General features: G+C 39.5%; 1 long non-coding RNA gene and 1 pseudogene across 1 annotated transcript in view; both read left to right on the forward strand.

Annotated features, from left to right (window-relative positions):
* Window positions 1-7,602, forward strand: part of LOC111226980 — a 19,088-nt gene that overhangs the window by 107 nt on the left and 11,379 nt on the right. The gene's annotated exons all lie outside the window — the stretch shown is intronic.
* On the forward strand, window positions 1,200-4,787 carry LOC111226978 (annotated as a pseudogene).

Raw genomic sequence — 7,602 nt, forward strand, 5'->3', positions numbered from 1 at the left:
CTGATGTTCATGTCAGAGGATATTACAGATCCAGAAGACACAGGGAATAAACTATTGCTACTTTATTCTTACTTGATAAAGAATGTTACTTGATAAATACATTCACCTTTTCAATAAAAACATCACATAACACACAACAAGCTTTTTGTCTGCAACAGTTGAGATGTTGGAACAATCAGATAAAATGAGCAGCAACTGAAACTGAGTTTTTTCATCCTCCATCAGTGAAGCATCACCTCTCTACTCCCCCCTCTTCCCTCCCAGGATGCACCTGCAGGCCTCCTCTCCTCATTCACAGCTTCATGTAGATGAAGAGGTCAAGTGTCAGGCCCTGTGTTGTATCAGCTTTGCATCTGCTGCATTTTTTAATCATTCATTCAATTAAATAAAAACTCTGCGATCAAAATAAACTATTTGTATTTATTTGTATTAATGAAATTATCACTTACAGCAGAAATATTTGACCTGTAATAAAATTCACTAGAATTTAATTTTCCTCTGATGTTCATGTCAGAGGATATTACAGATCCAGAAGACACAGGGAATAAACTATTGCTACTTTATTCTTACTTGATAAGAATGTTACTTGATAAATACATTCACCTTTTCAATAAAAACATCACATAACACACAACAAGCTTTTTGTCTGCAACAGTTGAGATGTTGGAACAATCAGATAAAATGAGCAGCAACTGAAACTGAGTTTTCATCCTCCATCAGTGAAGCATCACCTCTCTACTCCTCCCCCTCTTCCCTCCCAGGATGCACCTGCAGGCCTCCTCTCCTCATTCACAGCTTCATGTAGATGAAGAGGTCAAGTGTCAGGCCTCTGTGAAATAAGAGGAAACTGTCCCTGGAAACACACTGATGTTTTAATGACTGTCCTTTGGTCAAATCAGAGACGGTTTAACTCTGATGTGTGTAAATTATGTTCATGTGTGAAGAGTCAAAGCTTATATCCTGAAACTGAAGATTCTTGTTGACTCATGGAAATGTTGTCAATTAAATTATTCAAATGAAGCATGAATGTAAATTAAAGAGTTCACCTACACTGACAACAATGAATGAGTTAAAGACCGTTTCCCTCCAAAGAGGATTAAAGACCAACAAACATGACAAACCATGTAGATTTAACCGCAGCTCCTCCTCCTGTCAGTCACTCTCAGTTTCAGTGTCGTATTAAATTGCTCCTCCAGCACCTCGTCTCCTCATCCTCCAAACCCTCTCATCTGTCAGCAGTAAGCTCACTCTCCAAGTTACAAGGCCATTCTCAGCACACACTGACAACATGCTGGGGACGCTCTGCACTCTCATCACTGCTCTAACATGTAAGGAGGCTGACTTACTGCAGCTCTGACCTCATGTTGGATTCATCAGTCTGTGTGTTTCTCTTGACTCCATGTCATCTTGTTGTTTCCAGGTGTGAGTGGTGTGACGGTGGTGACACAGAAGCCTCCTGTTGTGACGCTGAGGAAAGGAGAGACAGCCACCATGGACTGTAACCTGGGGACTGTTACTGACAGTGCTGCTCGCTGGTACAAACAGACTCCAGGAGGAGTTCCACAATATATCTTGTTTTTTTATCATGGAGATAGATCTGCATTTTACGGCTATGGTTTCTACTCTCCTAAATTCACATCTAATCACCAGTCAACATCAGATTATCGTTTAATTATCAACAATGTGGAGGAGGGAGACTCAGCAGTCTATTACTGTCACACATGGGACGACTCTGCTAAGGAGGAGGTATCACAGTGATTCACACTGTGACAAAAACCTCCTCACTAAACACTTCTGCTTTTTGAATCTCTTTTCTTCACTGACAATGAATCCATCAACAAATTCTTTCTCTATCTTCACATGTAACTTTAAAAATGTCTGTATTTAATCTGTTCTCATCCGACTCATTTCTTTGTATCTTTTCACACATATTTCTTATCCTTCTTGACATCTTCATGTTCTGTACACTTCCCTTTACCTCAAGAATGACCCGTCATTGCTTCATGTCTCTGATGAAACATCTTACCTGAATTTTAAAGAAGAAATTATTTTTGCATTCAGCCACTCAAACGGTCAGAGAATAACTGCGTTTTCATACTTCACAATGCAGAGCAACCGTTTCATTTATTCAATGTTCACCACTCGCTTTTTTTACTACAAAGGCCAGTTTCAATTCCTGACCACCATGGCTGGAGTAACCTGTCTGGGACATTAGATCTGTCGTTGCACCTCTGTTGCCTCCAAGTTCCCATCATGCACAGTGCACACAGGTCAGCACAGCTCAGTATAGATGCCAGCTTCATTACATTTGCACACATCAGCCCCAGAAACCAACCAGTACTCCTGTGCAGGAATATTACCTGGCACAGCAAAAGACCCATGACTGGGATGGGATTAAACAACAGTGACAGTCAATGTTACACTCTCAGAAAGTCCTATTAAAAATAAATATAATATTAAGCTGTGGCCAGACACATTTTAGGAACAATGTTTTCATTCAATTATCAACTCAATAAGCTGTAGGCCTACCTTTAACTCATTTTAGTGCCCAGAGCCGCAGCGTGCTTAATATCACGACCACCAATACTAAAGAGAAAACAAGGAAAACACACTGAACACCTTGTTTGACCAACAGATATTCTGATATTTATCAAACTGTGTAACCGTGACTTACAATCACACCCTCCACTTCAGGTGTGCACCTTATGTCTAACAGGCGGATCGATCAGATGACTGGGAACTATGATAGAAATAAAAACCACATGGATTACTTGAGTGTTTTCTTTTACAGTCCAACTGAAGTGACTGATGGCGTATGATCTTACAACAATATTTGCCTACCGCAAAACTAAATGTCTGACGTCCCTCGTGCTGTTGTCTGCACCACGCTGCACTTCCAGGCCACACTTCCATGCCACGGACAGGTAGGAGAGAGAGAGAGAGAGAGAGAGAGGGAGAGAGGGAGCGCCACTTCCGTTGTCCCCTAAATAATCTTCCCCATGGTCCTAAAAACATCTCCGTTACACATAGGAACATTTAATGAAATTGCAAAAAACAAAACGACAAATGTCTTTTTTTACACTTTCATTTGTTTATAACAATGATATGATAGTAAACCTGAGGAGACCATTACAGCACGTGTCTAAAAATCTACCAGGGTGAAGCATATTTGTGTCATTTTTACATTTGTACCATTTACTATTAATTGCTTTTATATGGAAAACTGAAGATGATCAGCTGAAATACACGAGGTTAAACACAGTGAATGTTCTAGCAGCCCTGCAGCTGATAATCATGAATGAATGATGCTCTGATGGAGGAGAACACCTTCACCATCATTCTTCTGAATTCAACCATGATATCAGAAGTTTCAACCTTTCCATGAGAAGAAACTGATGCAACAGAAGATTCAGAGTTAAATCCTCAAGTTCAGCAGTGTTTTGTAAAATAAACAGACTGATGAAGGGAATGAGATGTTGACAGTGAAAGTTGGTCTCAACAGCATGTTTCAGTTCCACTCCCCTCATCAGTGAGAGTCAGGAGGTTTTTGTACAGCCATGTGTACAAACTGAATCACTGTGGTATTCGGACAAGGCACCAAGCTGATTGTGACAGGTAAGTACTTTCGAACTGATCATTAAACAAGACTGATTCACTGTTTCTGTCTCAAACTCACAGAAAGTTCGACATTTATATGTTACTTCCTTTTTAAAATGTTTATCTGAGCATTGTTCAGTGAATAACAGATGTTTTTGAACATCAGCTTGGATTTGATACCAGACTGTGTCTTTGACAGAAAAATAATGGCAGTATTTAAGATGTTTCCTACAAAGTCTCCACAGTTTGTTGATGGTTGAGTCATTTTTAACAGAGGAGCAACATTTACAAGATTGTGCTTGTTCATTTTCACATCTTGAGACAAATTGAAGCTGTGTTAGATCATCTTTACATTCCTTTATCAACACTACATCACTGTATCTGTGTTGTTTCATTTAAAGGTGCTTTAGATTTGATCCAAATATAAATTGTCAGATTGAAATGTTTCTTTCTCCGGTCGTTGTGACTCTTGATATGATGTAATTTCTCACTGTGGACTAAAATAGAATCCATTGTCATTTTGTCAAAAACAAACAGTGACTTAATGAATGTTTCCAGCATAAACATATTACATTCTTAATCATCATATTCTAAATGAATAGCTAAATGATAAACTGTGCGTACATTTTAAGTGAAGATTTCTACATGTTTTTTTCTACATTGAAATCCTTTACTTTCGTCTGATTATTATATTGTTAACTAAAAACATTTCACTCTTACTGTCATGCTGTGTATTAATAATGTGATTCCTACTCATGTGATTAATGTCGTCCATGTATTTTCAGGCTCCGGTCTCTCTCCTCCTGTCCTGACAGTCTTCCCTCCGTCCAGTGCTGAGCTCCAGTCCAACAAAGCCACTCTGCTCTGTCTGTCCAGTCAGTCTGTGCCTTTTGCAGAAGTACCTGGTTGGTTGGTGGGAGTCCAGTGAGCAGTGGGGTCTCTACCAGCACCGCTGTTCACCAACCAGACCACACTTTCCAAAATCAGCAGCTATCTGGACATCCAGACGTCAGACTGGAACATGGAGAAGCTTTACACATGTAAAGTGTCTTTGGGCTCCCAGACTTCAGAGAAAAACATCAACAAGTCAGCCTGTCCCACTGAACAATAGCAGAGGAGCAGAATGAGCATTTACAACCTGCTTCTTTACTGTTTGTGCTGTTTGCTCATTACAAGGTTTTTACATGTTAGAAAAAGATGTGTCTGCATGCTCGTAATAACTGTTGTGACAGTTAGGTGAGGTGTTGTATCAGCTTGCATCTGCTGCATTTTTTAATTCATTCATTCAATTAAATAAAAACTCTGCGATCAAAATAAACTATTTGTATTTATTTGTATTAATGAAATTATCACAACAGAAATATTTGACCTGTAATAAAATTCACTAGAATTTAATTTTCCTCTGATGTTCATGTCAGAGGATATTACAGATCCAGAAGACACAGGGAATAAACTATTTGCTACTTTATTCTTACTTGATAAGAATGTTACTGATAAATACATTCACCTTTTCAATAAAAACATCAACATAACACACAACAAGCTTTTTGTCTGCAACAGTTGAGATGTTGGAACAATCAGATAAAATGAGCAGCAACTGAAACTGAGTTTTCATCCTCCATCAGTGAAGCATCACCTCTCTACTCCTCCCCCTCTTCCTCCCAGGATGCACCTGCAGGCCTCCTCTCCTCATTCACAGCTTCATGTAGATGAAGAGGTCAAGTGTTCAGGCCTCTGTGAAATAAGAGGAAACTGTCCCTGGAAACACACTGATGTTTATAATGACTTCATTGGTCAAATCAGAGACGGTTTAACTCTGATGTGTGTAAATTATGTTCATGTGTGAAGAGTCAAAGCCTATATCCTGAAACTGAAGATTCTTGTTGACTCATGGGGAAATGTTGTCAATTAAATTATTTCAAATGAAGCATGAATGTAAATTAAAGAGTTCACCTACACTGACGACAATGAATGAGTTAAAAGACCTTTTCCCTCCAAAGAGGATTAAAGACCACACAAAAGACAAAAACATGTAGATTTACGCTAGCTCCTCTCTCGTCAGTCACTCTCAGTTTCAGTGTTCGTATTGAAATTGCTCCTCCAGCACCTCGTCTCCTCTATCCTCCAAACCCTCTCATCTGTCAGCAGTAAGCTCACTCTCCAAGTTACAAGGCCATTTCAGCACACACTGACAACATGCTGGGACGCTCTGCACTCTCATCACTGCTTAACATGTAAGGAGGCTGACTTACTGCAGCTCTGTACCTCATGTTGGATTCATCAGTCTGTGTGTTTCTCTGACTCCATGTCATCTTGTGTTTCCAGGTGTGAGTGGTGTGACCGTGGTGACACCAGAAGCCTCCTGTGTGCGCTGGAGAAGGAGAGACAGCCACCATGGACTGTAACCTGGGGATGTCTACTGACATGCTGCTCGCTGGTACAAACAGACTCCAGGAGGAGAGTTCCACATTTGATTATTTTTTACCATACAAACAGTGCTCGCAACCTTGGCTGGTGGTTTCTGCTCTCCAAATTTCACATTCTAATCATCATGTCAAACATCAGATTATCGTTTGATTCATCAACAATGTGTGAGCAGGGGAGACTCTGAGCAGTCATTATTGGACTGTCAAACAATGGCGACAGCTCTCTAAAAGAGGAACGTATCCACGTGATGTAGTCACTCACATGTGACCTAAAAACCATCTCATTGAACCTCTGCTTTTTTCGAGACTCACATATCGTTACTAATGACTGAAGTTTCCGCATATATGTCCTTGTAAAACTTCTGCAACATACAGTTCACTTAGTTAAATGAATTTTCAATAAAGATGTTAATGCATACATTGATTTACAATTTTAAAGGATTCCCCTCATGAATCCTAACCTATCTTGTGGGTTGTTATGTTAGCTTTATCAATTTAAAAAGAAATTAACACAATTAAATTCAAACCATGAAAGATGTTAAGTCTGATGCTAACATATATATCAAGTATAGAGATATCAGAAAATTAAAGAATTTAGGTGACGGTTATTTGGAGAGAGAGAGAGAAAGCACTGAGAGTAAGGATAGAGAGACAGGTTGATTTCAAAAAGGTCCAAGAACCAGAATTTCATGTTGTAAGTTATGTGTAAATCCCCTTAACCACTTAGACCACACAGGCAACATCACTTAACTCCCTGTGTATATTAGTAGATCATTCACTCGTCTCCCCTGTCTGTGCACTTTCAAGACAATATTGGAAACATATATACCTCAAATGTATATTTTCTGCCTGTTTCATTTTTACAAAAATTAAATACAGAATCTTAATAAAATTTACACCAAGATGGAATAGTGATATATAGTTCAAGAATTTTCTGGAATAATGATTCACAGATTACAGATGTAAACTACATATTTTTATTTCCTGAATGAAATGGTTTGTTGTAATTAATGTAGAAACTCCTCCTCCTCCATTCTCCTCTCTCAGTGTCCTTTATATTAGCCTTCGAGTCTCGCTTCTCCTTCACACTCCACACCCTTGCTCACCTTCAGATGACATAACGGGACGTTCTACACCACACCTGACACATGTCTGGGCGACGCTCTGCCACTCGTATCCGCTGCTTAACATGTAAGATTTCTAAATCTCTTCTCTTTATTATAGTCCATATTTCAGCACACAAAACCTTTCACTCGATGTGTTTTGTGCTGTGTGTGCCTGTGTTGACAGATGTTGATGCAGCTTGATAGTGCTGACCCAGACGCCGCGTTCCACAGCAGTTTCTACAGGACAAGAGGTTGTTCTCAACTGCAAACATTCAGAGAGATGAATGGATACGTAATGTCAGTTCTGGCTATTAAACAGCGTTCCTGGTGCAGATTCCTCACGGCTATCATCACTGAAGAATTTCCATTCTCGAAGTTCAACCCACCTTTGCGAACAGGATTCTCCTCACACAGCATTCAATCTAAGCTCCTATCAAACATAGCATATTACCAGTCATACATTAAGCGGATCA

This window comes from Seriola dumerili, unplaced genomic scaffold (genome assembly GCF_002260705.1).
Source record: "Seriola dumerili isolate Sdu_G_001 unplaced genomic scaffold, Sdu_1.0 BDQW01000169.1, whole genome shotgun sequence".
Lineage (NCBI taxonomy): Eukaryota > Metazoa > Chordata > Actinopteri > Carangiformes > Carangidae > Seriola > Seriola dumerili.